Genomic DNA, 14,532 nt, shown 5'->3' on the forward strand with positions numbered 1-14,532 from the left:
ATTTACATTCAGAAATCACATACACGTTGTTACATACATTCAGGTAGTGCCCAGAGTCTCAAGAGATTGTAAGAACCTGTTGTGCCAGGCTTCATGTGGGCACACAGCAAGAGCACACCCCTGCATTAAAGACTATAACTCTTAAGTACTGAATATAAAACATAGGGTTATTTCCAGCACTCCGGTCATTTCAACAGAAGAGAAGACCTCCTTGTTACAGTCTTGTAAAAACAATGGAGGGATTTACGGTGTTCATTAGTTCTTGTTGTTATACCATTGGAGAACCATAACAGTTTAGATATAAAATACAGGATTACTCTTAACAGACAGGAATTATTGTACTCCTAACCTAGATCAACACTCTGCCAAGACAGAGCACCACAACTTCAGCCATAACAGCACCAAGTTAAAGCATATCTTGAAATTGGTCTTGAAGGCAGCCAAACAGGCTCCAACAGACCAGGAGCATGAGAAAGCATTTTCCACAGCTGAAAATCTTCTCCTGAGAGCAGGTACCACTAGTACTGAATTCACTCCTAGTAAGTGGCAACCAAGGCAGTGATGTTCAGGTAACACCATCTGAAGGCAAAAAGAATCAGGAGCCTCAAATAAAGCCTTCTGTGGATTCCCAAAGGATAGGCACAACCCCAAATTCAACAGATGAAACAAACTCAAAGTTGATGTGCTGGCACAGGATGTTTTCAGACCACTGAGGCGGTACCTAAACAGCTCCAATTACAAAAATATTACTGTCCCACAGATACTGCAAAAGCAAATGCTTTTTGTTCAGACCAAATAAAAGCCCACCGAGATCTCTGATGAGGCTTCTCTAATTGAGATTTAAAAATACTATTTTGACTAACTGAACAACAACAGGCAGAGCAGTCTGCACCTTCTGAACAGCATCCAACTTCTCTGTTGATTTACCTTTATTTTCAAAGCCATTGTTTACTTCTTCAAACAGCTACTGACAGATTCAATGAAATAGTTAGGCATCAGTAAGTCCCTTGATTCCACAAGCATGATGTACCTGTGATTCTCAGACTTGGAAAACTGTGCGCTCAAAACTAAAAAAAAAAAAAGTTAAGCCACTTTAAAGTTTCAGACATCCAGAGTTTTGGACAAAGAAACAAAATGGAAACAGGCTTCAGCCTCATTTTCCTCCTAACTCAGTTGCTCACATTGTTCTTGGACCCTCCCTTCTCCAGCAACACTTCTGATTCCTGTGGATGTGGCTCATAATGAAACAGGACTCACTCAGCACGTGCTGATTCTGCCAAAACCTGCTAGTTGCAGGAAGCTCAGAATAATCAAAGCTACCTTTATAAAGCGACTATATAGTGATTAATTGCATTTGTTATGTTACAGATCGAGCGAAACAGTTTGAAGAGGAAGGATGCTCAATTCTTTAGGACAGCCCCGTGTCAAATCCAGAGGCAGGTTATTTTAATAGTCATTCTATATTGCACTCAGTAAGAATATTAATTTCAAATTGTAAGAAGTGAGTATTCTTACAGGTCATTCATCTTTGCAGTAGTTTGCCATAATTCATTCTTAGCTGTCAGAGTTACCTTCTCATCCCACCTATAAGAAAACTTTTAGTATCATTTAAATCATCAATCTGAATTATCCATGAAGGAAGAGGAACTTAAAAACATTCCAACATCTTCCCAATAAGATACAGGAGCATTAACATTTTAAAATGAACACCTGAAAGCCCACGGGAAGCCCGAGCAATCTGATTTCATGAGAGAGCAAGACTGATAAGAACTACGAATTTTGCCTTATCACAGGCATTAACACCTACGCAGTGTAACAGCTGACACCATGCTTCTAAGATCCTTCACTCTGTAGAAAAGGTTGCAGCAACCTTTTTCTTTACCTCTAGACTTCCCTCCGCGATTCCCTTCTGTCACACTTTTAGAAGACCAGAGTCACTTTATCTTCTATGTATGCAAGTTGCAGAGTCTAACTTTTTGTACTCTCAGCTAGCCACTTCCCTTGCCAACTAAGCATGGGGTTTCTGAGGTTCTGAGTCAAACCCTCCAGCAATGGGTGGATCTCACTTTGCAGGATAGCACATAAAGTCATTTCAGATAGATTCCTCCCACCCCAATTTATTACTTCACCATGATTACTACTGGGGAAGCAGGGAGAACCTTAATGGAGAGAAGAGCACGTAGCATTCCCTTCCCTCTCCCGTTGGAAGAAAATAGCATATTTTAGCACACATGCTGTAGACATGATATCTTCTGCTGAGGTCTGCCTATGTTTACATTAGACACAGCTGATTTTCTTTAAAAGCATTAGTTATCATTCAGAACAACAGCAGAAGAACTGTTATCATCCCCACTGGAAAGACACAAAGGCAAACAAACAAGACAAATGTGCTGACCCTCCGATGAGTTAACAAGGATAACAAATGAGACTGAGGGTGGCTTAAAAATGCACAGTAATCTTTTTAATTTCTTGTCCTAGGACAACGTGCCTCTGAGGTAGCCACATGGATGAGAGGACATAATAGGCTGTAACATTTCACGGGGCTAAAAAATAAATGCAAATGGTAAGCCTTGTCAGGAACAACATGGCATACACACTGGTTACTGCACCAAAGACCATCTTCCCTCCTTCCACATACAGAAGTACAGCCAAACAAGATATTTAACACTACTGACCACCAGCAGACAATTCATATTTAAGGGCTTCCATCACATTGCAAAATTAGCAATTTTGGACTACTGCAATTAGCAACTAGGAACTTAGCTGCAAAATTATTTTTTTTTAAACTCAACTACTCAAAGCTTCTCTAACTCCTAGAGCACTTTTAAATCAAGGAGATATACAGGGTCAGTAAGTTCTGAGGGCCACTTACTAAACAGTATGCTGCTTACTCTCTTCTACGTCTGATGGCATCAACAACTCTCAGAAGACTGCCTCTGCGTTGCCAATTATCTCCTCTAACCTCACTCAGCTCCCTTGTTAGTTTTCAAGTATAAAACAAGAAGAAAAGTTTCTTGGAAGACAACTTTTAATTTCATACAGATGCAAGATAAGCATTTCCTGCTCTTACTCCACACCCCATAAATGATCAGATAATGACATTTGTCACTGGAAAAAAAGCTACACAACACACTCCCATATCAGCAAGCAGCCTTGTTTGGAGATGTTAATCTAACTAAATGTATTTTTAAAATCTGAAGCAAGACTGATTTTTCTTTTTTCCCCTCTGTACTTGCAACTCTAAAGTTAATAGTCATTAAACTCCATTGCATTTTCACATTTGATGTCACCTAAAATTTGTACCAGTGTTTTAACATTTGTTACCAGGAAGGTACTGGAAGGTGAGAGGAAATTCCTCATAGCAGTAAATACCTTTTTTGAAAGCATTAGGGAGTCCTGATGCAGCCATGAAATAACGTCATGATGGACACGGTCTCAACGTCAAGAGACTTTCAAGTGTCCAAGGCACACAAATCCACTTTAACTGGAATGCTGCCAATACTAAAAACAATTACCTTTAGAACGGTAGTGGAGGGGAGGTTCAGCTCCGCAAGTGCATTTTGCCTTGTTTCCATCCAGCACCTGGCAGGCATGAAGAGGAGCTCTGTTTCGAAAAAAAATGCTAAACTGTAGTTCTTCAAAGTTATTAGAACATACGCCAATCTTTCCAAGCTAATCATGGGGCCTAAATTTGTATGAGAAAGAGGCTTTTATAAACAGTAAACTCATAAAAGAAAAAAAAAATCTAAAGAGTGGTTTATTTCTAAACAAATCTTACACTTCACAAACAAGTGCCAATGGTGTCAGAGGAATGTGCTAATTTTTGGCTATCCCATGCCCAGCTGAAGCCAGCAGCCAAGCTGTCACCAGGGCTGTACTGCTGCCTTGTATCTGCTGCTCTTCCCCCTCAACTGCCTCAGAAGGTCACCCCGGTCAGGCTAACAGATACTGCAGAGGTGAAGTACAGACTAAATCTAGACAGATTTTCGGTGATCCTGGGGGTTCACACGTCTCACTGTTTTATGACAGATGAAAAATACAAGAGCAGCTACAAGATTACTTGTGATCACACCTAGGAACAGGTTCATTCGCCTTTGCCCACTCTTCTGCCGTTCCAGCAATATTCTTAGTAGAAAGCAGCCGTCACAGGAGTTTATAGACTTACCGATCTTTTATTAAAAACGCACTACGCATGAAATACAGCAGTTTAAGCCTTCGGGGAATAACCAGCTTCAAGCAATAGGAGACTCCCACCTCCTCCGGAGAGGGGCCCTAGACCCGAAGCTGCCGGCCGGCGGGCTGGCGGCATTTAACTGCCTTCCCGCTGTCCCTGGCCACCGCCACCACCCCCAGACACCAGGGCTGCCACCGCTCCCGGCGTTCAGGTGCTGCCCCCCCCCCACCTCGGAGGAGCCCGGCGTGAGGAGACCCGCGCTCGCAGCCGGGGGAGCCCAAGCGGCTCCTGCAGGCACAGACCGCTGCCCTTCAGGGCTCCCGTCCCACACCTCCCCTCCGCTGACCGAGGCGGGGAGGGCGGCGAGACGCGTCCCCCCCTCACCGCCGCCGAGACCTGAGGGAGCGCTGCAGCCCCGCGCCCCCCCGCCCTCACCTCCATGGCGGCCACCAGCGTCCCTCGGCGGGGGCGGCGCTGCGCTGCCGGCCCGCCCGCCCCCGGCTCCTCGGGGGTGTGCGTGGAGCGGGGGGGAGCGCGCATGCGCGCGGCACCACCACACCACCACACACCCCCCCCCCCCGTGCGCATGCGCACAAGCGCGGGGGCAGCAGCGGGGGCGGAGGGGGCGGGGGCTGCGCGCAGGCGCAGTGCTGCGCTGGGGACATCGGCAGGGCTGTTCTCAAGGCGCCAGGGAAGGGGACGTCGATGGGGGGGGGTGTCTGGGTGTTGCTCCCCAAACTCGGCTGGCAGCCTTCTTCCTAGAAGAGGAGTGTGCACCTGACCATGTCCCTGCTCGCGGCAGGAGGGTGCAGGGCCCCTCGGGGCAGGTGGGCCGTGTGGGGACCCTCTTGTTGTGGCCTGAGGCCGAGAGCCAGGCAGACACCAGCTTGTATTGCTGCCCCCCATCCCTCTGCAGGGTTGGCAAGAAGCACTTGTGGAAAAAACACAGTAATTAACAATCAAACAAAATTCAACCTGTGGTGTTAAAATGATACTGTTGCAGAAAAGACCCTACTGAGTTCAAAAAAGCCAATGGCACTCACATCTGGCTGCACCAAATACTGACTCACAGAAGTTTTAGGGCACAGGAGGGGTGATACGGATAGCTTTCTAGAAGCCTCTTTATTCAGAAAAATTTGTTTTTATCTCAGCTTTACAAGTTGATACTGTTACTGTCTTATGCCAGAAGCATAATAGATATTTTGGAAGTTCATTTCCTTGCCTGCTTTCTCTCTGTTTCTTGTTCTCCCCACAAGTGTTTTGCATCAGCTGGGAATTTTTCACAGGTTTTCCGTTTTGCCTCAGGATCAAGATAGTGCTGCAGTCGCCCAGGTGACAAGGGGAAAGTGTCCGGCGCCTTTGCCTTCGGAGCAGCGTCACTACAGCAGAGGGGCTGGGGGACAGATTTCTGTAAGCCAGGTGCACCTTCAAGCAGGCCAGACTAAGAGCAGAAGGAAAAAAGTAAAGTAATAACAACCAAGAGCTAGGGATAAACCTTGGGAGGCACAGCATGAAAACCCGACTGTGGGGCAAAATGTCAGAAGGACTCTGAGGAAGCAGTTCTGTACACCTGACTTGGTGCTTCTCCTCAGCAGCAGCTCTGTGTCCCAGCCTCGCTTCCTCCTACCCTCTTTGGGATAAAACTCAGTCCTTCCATGTTCGGATGCATTTTCTTATTTTTTACATGCGCTCTTGAATAATTTAGCCAGCAGCCTTATTTCTTGCAGCTACTTCCTTACCTCCCCAGAACTGCTGCCTGTTTTTATCTGGCAGCAAAAAATAAGTCTCCTTCTTTGTGGAATGTATACAGCTCCCATGTATACAGCTACAGAAGAGGGGCAGCAGTGTAAGAGCAGTCTGGCAAAGACAGTTACTCAAATATTTTTTAAAATCTTTTAAAATAATTACTATTGAATAAGGCTTTTAGTTTTGCCAGCTTTACCCCTTTTTAGATTGGTTATGTTGCCTGCAAATATATTTGACTGGAAAAACAATCAGGTTTTCTTTGCAGCAGAGACAGAAGGTGCCAGCTCTGCGTAAGAGCTCCAAGAGAAAAAAGGCTCACTAATAGCAGAAATCTTGCTTTGGAGTTTGCAGATGAGTCCCTTCTTTTAGTTTTGCAAAGAGAAGCTCTGATCTACTTCTCAGGTGTTAAAAAGGCTGGGGAAGATACAGTTATCAGTGCTATTTCCCACTGTAAGGCTGAGAAGGGAGGTGGATTCATTTGCAGAGAAGTATCCCTGGCAAGAAAGAGCTCTTTTCCATATCAACTCAGACTGACATTTTATAAGGTCATTCTCAACCAGGAGAACTCAGGACATTCCAGTCCTCTGCTCATTGTGGTAAACTAAATGAAAAGATGTAAACTTGGTAAATGTAGAGTTCGTAAAAAAAAAAAAAAAAGAGTAGATAGATTGAAATCAAGTTCAACAAGAACTCCTGTGAGATACTACTCCCTAGCTCATTTGTGATATAGTATCTTCTCCATAAGGATTTCAAACATTAGTAGAGATCTTTGAAGGGAATCTTTGAAGCTGAACCTGAATATGCCTGGAAAAATCAAAGCAGATTGCAAGTTACCAAGTTAGCAGGACTTCAACAGTCACCATATAGATGTTCTAACTAATTTTATTTTGCATTTGGCAAGATCTGGGAATTTGCTCACAGTTTCTTACCACATTTCAGCTGGGAGATGGTAGCTGCCACATGGCAAAGAGCCTGTAGGACTGTGGATGGCAAAGAGATACAGCCCTTCGCACCCCCAGAGCACCAGAAACCATCTCCAAGTTGCCATGGAGGGAGAGCAACCTCTTTTAGCTATACTGGCCCAAAACTTTCAACTCTGTTGCCAAATATAGGGTCAATAACTTGTTGATAACAGCTTTTATCACCCAAAGCTGTTCAGTCCCGCTAGTGGTGGCTATAGTTAAAATGGCTCAAGAGAAACACCAAATACAGCTTGGTTAGTGAATTACAGCTTCAACCCACAAACATCCCAGCACCTTATGGTTTCAGTGTGGACATGCAGCTTGGTACCCAGAACTCTCAAAGCCACAAGCTCAGAAAATCTAAGGCAAGTTAAAACATATGCTACCTGCTGTTGCTGCCTTCTCTGCCAAGGGGCCAGGAAGATGCATCACAGTTTGAGAGCACTGCCAATTCCTCACCTGAGTTCAAAGGAAACAGCCCAGAAGCAGAGCAGTGCCTGAGACAGGTGAAGCCTCCAGGTCCCAGGACAGGATGGGGGCACTGAACATCAATGGTAATTTTGCGGTATCCTCTCCCAGGATGAAAGCATGCTTTGTTCTTTTCACCAAGCTGGCGTGGAAGAACATGTCCTACAAACAGCAAAAGCATTGAAACCTGGTTTCCTAGGGATGCAGTCATGTGTACATGTTGGTGCAGTGCTCTGATGTCTAACAAGGTGCAAGCCCATGTGAAGATTTCTCCATGGCAAAGCCACTCCCAGCAGCTCTTCCCAACATGAATCTCTGGAGGCACGTCTAGGTTGAGGATGCTCCTGTTTCCCTCTCCCCTCAGGGAGGGCATTAATATTCTTCACTCTCCATTAGCTGTCCACCTATTTCCACAATAATTTGAAACCTTTTGTCCTTGAAGGGTTCAGGACTTGTGTGTGAACATCTTCCCATGCATACCTCCTCTTGAACAGAGGTAAAGCGTAGTCTCGGAGAGTAGCTCAAATCCATGCAAGCACATTCAGACTCTCAACATCTAGGACTGTATCAGTTCAGAGCAGATCTTTTCAAACTTTTGTAGCCTATTTTCAAGTCGAATTCATCATGGTTTTTAATTCTCATCCATTGCTTCTTGTTACACCATTCTCCGCTGGGTTAAAGGGCTCTTATACAACACAGCATCTTCTGCCTGTGAAAGTAGGCATCTGTTCTCAAAGCCAGATGTATGTACTTGAACCCTTCTTGTTTTTCTGTCCCTTTTGTTACTTACAAAACAACCCAGCCGCACAACACACTCAACTAAAGGGCAAATCTTAAGTTTCAGTGGAGCCTATTACACAGCTAGGGAAAGAAAAAGAAAAAAGCATTTTGGTTTTCATTTTGTTGTTTTTCATAGAATAGGCATGGCATTTCTAGGAAATGGTTATGCTAATGTATCAGGTCTAAGCCCCATGAAAAAGGAAGAATAAAGAACCTCCTCAAACTTATAATTGCTTTATTAACCACAGTAAAATAAGTTGCTCTTCCACATGACTTTGCCTTTTATTTTTTAATAGCTTTTCAAGTGCATGTCTGCTTTTTACCCATGCAGCACACAGCAGAGAAGATAAGGAGCCATCTATGCTGGCTATTGGGCAAATAAGAAGTAATTACCAAAGCTAGTTTTGATTTAGCAGTGTTACAATTGGATCACAGGACTTTGGCCTATGTTTTACTACTAAAATTATTTCAAGCCTTCACTAGAATTATTCCTCTCTTATCTGCCCACAGCCAAGCACCTAAATTTATATTTAAGCACCTGCAGACTAGTCTAGTCTGATTTTCAGGACACAGAACATGTATCATTCCCTATGCTGTTCAAAGAATTTGTACAGGCTGTTTCTCTGAAAATTATACTTCTCATTTAGGTGATTAAACCCAGAGACAGGCTTGTGCAATCACATCTGCCAGGATCAAGCTTCTGTGTCATTCTTTTATTGTGAATGTGCCTTCTCCACCAAATAAAAAAAAAGAAGGAGGAAGAAAGAAAGAGAAAATGCTGTTTGTTTCAGGAAACCTTATGATTCATGTGTAGCATTATGGGTAGAGTGAGATATCTCTACCCCTAGAGACCATATTTCAGTGTCCCATCTGGCAAAGCTATTCACAGCAGGGGACAAGGAGAGGTTCTCAAAACGGACATTAAAAGTGCCAGTATGGATGTTTGTGAATGCCAGGGTGAAACCTGCTTTTCCTGCAGCCAGAGCCATGAGGAGTACTCACATCACCACGCAGTGCCACCTCACTGCCCATTGGGACACAGATCCTGAATTGAATCTATTTAATGGAAAGCCCAAGTAACATGGTACCTGGAAAACATGTGCTCTGCTGGAGACCAACAAACCAGACCTGCTGGAAACAAGCAGAAAAATGCTTGTGTCCGCTCTACAAGCTGACCATTAGAGGCTGTTACTGCATAGCCCTGAACTCCCCATCTACCCAAACAGCTGTTCAACAGCAGCACAGTGACTTCTACCAGTTCAGATTGCTTTTCATCCTCAATGGCTCCTCACTTTTCTGCCAGACGCAGCAGGACCCATTACAAATCCTTCCAGTCCATTTCCTATGGTGTCCTGCTTAGGAGAGCAAGAGGAAATGCAGACCCTGTGCTATCCTGAATGCCAGGCCCCTGGACAGCCACTGGAGACACATGCTGCTGTGTCCAAGTAGTCTGACTTAAGTGTTACAACTTGATATTTTAGGTGGTGCCATCATTGTCAACACAACATGGACAGGACGGGTGAAATCTGGTGATGTTATACATGGTGTTTTGATGGCATATTCTCAAAATGAACAAAGCTGAGCTGTCTCATGCCCTTGGGTTCCTCGAGATGTTACCCTGATGAGTAACAGCCTCTTTGGCCAAAGTTCTGGATGCCGTAGTACCATCTTGTGACACTGTGCATGCTACATCTATCTGCACTGTCTAGAGGTTTAAACAGTATTTGTACATGGGTAAAACAAAAGTCTTGGAGCCAGGGATGAGCAAAATTCTCAGAAAGTCCATTTGACAAGCGAGAGTGGATATCACAGAATCATAGAATCATAGAATCATAGACTCATTTTGGTTGGAAAGGACCTTTAAGATCATCAAATCCAACCGTTAACTTAACATATCCTTCCCAACTGGGTTCCTCAGGTGCTGCTGTACAAGTGATCTGTATCAAAGAGAGAGGTTCTCAGAGTCTTCTGTTACATGCTTGTGCAGGAGAAGGGGCTTTTTTAATCCTACTGTTGCTATGGGCTGGTTACAAGACAGTATAAGAACGTCTGTGAGTTTTAATGAATTTGGAAGTCACAGCACAAAAAGGGTGTCTTGGGGAGGAAATGGTTGTAACTGCTAGGAACAGAAGTGGGAAGATGATTTGCCTTCTGAGTGGTGGCATTTTCAAATGCAGCATCCCAGTTTTATTTTACTGCATTCCTGTTTTACTTCAGTATTTATTTTTGCATCAGAGAACAGTAATATTGAGCAGATTGCAAGGTCAAGCAAGAAGGGCTTAGAGAAGATGCTGGGGCTGCTGCTTCCAGCACAGAGGAGATGTTAGCTGAGTTCCTAACAAGGCCAGTTATGAGTTACAGAAGCAATCCAAGGACTGAAGGAAAACAAGTCCTTAGAAATGAGCACAGTCACCAAAACAGCAGAACATTTTGCCACAGCATTAGAAATCAAGGCCTTCCATAACATTGTCTCCACCTATATGTAGCTACCCAAGCCCAGCACATCCACCATGCTAGTTTAGGCTGGGACGGAGACCTTGTGTACATCTCAGCTTTTATTGCCTCCAGCGCACATAAGCATGGAGAATCCTGGCACTACTGGAAAACTGCAAGATGAGTAAGACCCAAGGGAGGGAGACCATGAGTACAGTGCTGGTCCTGGCCTCCAGCCCAGGATGCTTACAGCAAGTTGCCCTGAGAGTGCCAGCTCTTATATATGCTCACCTAGCAGCCACATGAACGGATGGCAAAATGCTTACCTCACTCCATCATTAGGGCATAGCCTGAAGCAATTGGTAACTGGCCCTATGGATATAAAATACTAAATGACAAAGGAGAGGTCTGTTCCAGTATGGCAACTCCCAGGTGGTACAGCTTCATTAAAGTCAATAATAAAATAGCTGCTGAAGGATTACCCAAATGGCAGTGAAGCTTCTCCTTCTAACACAGGCTAAAGAGTCACATGAGTTGAATTATCCTGAAAATATGGATCCTCTTTGTCCTCCTCATGATTGTTGTTCTCAACAGGAGGATGTTAAATGCATATCACCACTTGCTGAGTATGAAGCAACCCTGTACCCCAGCAGCCAGCATCTGGACCCAACTGTTATGCAAGAGAAGCCCTGCAATCCAGCTTCCTGCAAAGCCCCAAGCTTCCATCAAGTTTTCACCAAAACACGTGATTTGGGAGAACAAGTGGCAGATACTTTTAAGAAGCAGTAGTCGTGGAGCTGCTGGACTCACTTAGGATCCAATGGGTATCATCTGATCTATCCCAGTTATCCTTGTTGCTGCCAGGGAACCTGTGGCTGGCCCCAGCGGTGAGCCGGCTTGGATGGGGGAAAGGTTGAGTGAGCTCAGACACTGGAAGAGACCAGAGACCCTGGGGCGTCAAAATGTGGCCAGCATTGAGTGACTACACTGATAGTGAGTCCTGCCCTGTGGATGTCAGTAGCAGATGCCATCACCCGCTATCTCAAAGCATCAAACTAAGGTTCCTTGTTGGAGCTGAATGGATTGTGTTTCACAGAGACCTTAAACTTCAAGAAATTTGCAGGCAGGCCATGCTTTATTTTTTCCCCCAGAGCCACCTGTACAGAAAGAGGCTCTCTTGTGTGAGAGACCTCATTTGCTGTTGCTATGTTCTGCATCCATGCAAACGTGCAGTAGTCCCCCACGCACTGCTGGCATTTCAGCTATGACTCAGGGTCTCTTTTCAGCAGGGAGCTGAATGCCACACTCTTGCTTCGAGGTTTTCTTGACACTTATGAGTCATTTGTCCTTCCCTGACCTGCATGAGGGAATCTGGCCAACCGAGCTGCACTAGCAAAGCCTTCAGTCTCCAGAAAGTAAAAGCTGTACGCATTCAAGAGAAACGCTCTTGCCCCTAGTTGTGGAACTCTCTGCTAGAATCAGCATCTTCCCCTACCTCCAAGAAAGCAATCAAAGAATGGATCTAGTGTAATTAACCCATGTCATCCCTTTCCGATCCCAAGTGGATTCATGGTCATCTCCCAGCACAGACAGATTTTTAACCCTTGGAAACAACAGCTTCTCCTTGGCTCCTTTTTCTCTCTTCCCAAGTCTTCTCTTACATTTTACAAGCTTTCACCAAGAGAGGAGGAATATCTCAGACCAGATCATGTCATGGTTATTGTGACCCTTCACCCCGGGCTGTCCAGCCTTATCATGGGCAGGCTTAAACCCAGGAGCCAGCACTCAGACCAGCAAATGCCACCACCACCCCATGGCCCAACCCCACTGGGCTGCCAGTAGGGCTGCTGCCAGGGTAGGTCAGCCTTGACCCCTACCTATGCCTGGCCGAAGGCAGTATGCTTCACTGGCCAAGCCCAAGTCCTCTCCGTGTCCCATCCCTGTGGCACTGGGACAGGAGCCATTATGCTCCACAAAGCCCTTTTTTCCCCCGTACAAGGTTATTCCTAAATTCTCCAATGTCTGCAGACATTGCATAGGACAGCGTCTCACCCATGCCAGCCTCTGTCTGACGTGGTAACCGGCGCCACAGCCTTTTGTTTGGTCCCAAAGTACATGGTGGCTGCAGAGAAGGAAAATAAAAACCTGGCAGTAGCACATCTCCACTTCATCAGGAGAACCCAGGGATTTTGCAGAGAGACAAATGAGTCCCAGGCACCTGGCAGCCAGCCGAGCAGAAGAGTCAGTTGGGGAGCTGGGGCTAACAAGGGCTACGTGCGTATTTTATGCATCCTGTGGTTCCTGCCTGCTTTCAAATTGCGCAGGGATGTTTGTTGAAGCTCTGGGGATGTTGGAGCCTCATAGGCACAATTCAGCCTCCTGAAAGGAGGAGAAGTTTGACTTACTTATCTCAGCGCTTCTGCTTCGTAAACATCTCTGCTGTGCTCAGGTGTTAAACACTCCAGGCTGGGAGGCACTCAGGCTCACTGTCTTGGAGAGAGACAGAAAGACCTTTCTGGTGGGGGATGATCTTAGAGAGATCCACTCCTGCTTCATTACTAGCCCTGTAAATGTGGTAGCAATTCAGCCAAGAGGCCTCAGATACCCTGGTAAGGGGCACAACTCCCTCTGCCCCACCACCCACAAGGCTGGGACCCTCAGTGGGATGAAAGCCCCGGAGCAAGTGGTTGAATGTGGGGAATACCCCTGAGGGAGGCAACCCCATGGACAGAGCAGCTGATGCCAGGACAAACGGGGAACAAGGGCATGAGGGTGGTCTGAGATTTGTCTTCTCCATTGCACAAGCATTTCAGTGGCAGAATTTGGAGCTGAAGGGGGCAAAACACTCAGCCCGTACATGCTGCTGCCCGTAGGGATGGAGGGTGCTTGCAAACATGATTTTTCTCTTTTATTTGGGTGCAAACCCTGAGCAATATGGGTGACTTCCATGCTATGAGATAAGGCGTTTACTAATTTAACAGGAAGAATTTGACACCCAGCATTTAATGGCTAACAAGGAATCCAGACAGCAGGGAGCTTATGATACTGCTTGGCTGTGAAAGTCTCCCATGTGGACTCTCTGGTGTATAATCATCCAGCAGAACACAGTGCAGACCTTCACTCAGGTCTCCCTCTCTTCCCTTCCTATACTGCTTCCAGAGTTACTGAAGTTGCAGTTGTCACAGCACAATCATGATCTGTGTTTTCTTGAGTAAACTACGTTAAAAAGAAAAGAAAAAAAAAAACGAAAACAAAACAAGAAGACCTTCTGAAGTCTTCTTTAAATTGCTGCTTGAGATGAGCCTGTGGGTTGGTCTTTCAGAAAAAATCAACACTTTTTGTTCTGCAGGAATCTATGGGCGCTCAATGGTGCAGAGGAGGTAAATGTGAAACACTCCCAAAGCAGGAGGGCTGAAATCCTCAGGCATGTGTTTAAAAATAAACAAAGTACACTCCCCTTTTGTAATGCTTAGTGCATAATTACCCGGTGGAACTCATTGCCGAAGGACAATGTGGAGGACAAAAATATAAGCAGGCTTCTGTGCATGGGCACTATTTACACCAAGTCTTGTTAAACTGAGGAGGGTTAACGCTTCTTTTCTGGGTGGGTATCTGCTCACTGGCTGCACCACCCTCTTGGGTTTTTTTTCCTATTGTCTAATTTGAACCTCCCAAGCCACAAACTGTGGTTGTTGGTCACTGTCTTACTGTCTTCCACTGTTGAGAAGAGGGTGACTCCATCATCTTTGTACCTTACCTTGAAGTAGCTGTAGACTGCTATCAGTTCATCCCTTAGACCCCACTGTTGAGACAGCTTCTCCATAAGTCCCAACCTTACCAGCTTCCAGAGGATCATGTGCGTTGAGTCCAACAGGTCTCACTCCTCAAGAAGGCAGAAAGTTCCCAATAGAGCTCTTGTCATCTCCTGCCTCTGCACCACACAGTGATTTGCTTCTGTGGTTCCTGTCT

This window comes from Nyctibius grandis, chromosome 8 (assembly GCF_013368605.1).
Source record: "Nyctibius grandis isolate bNycGra1 chromosome 8, bNycGra1.pri, whole genome shotgun sequence".
NCBI lineage: Eukaryota > Metazoa > Chordata > Aves > Nyctibiiformes > Nyctibiidae > Nyctibius > Nyctibius grandis.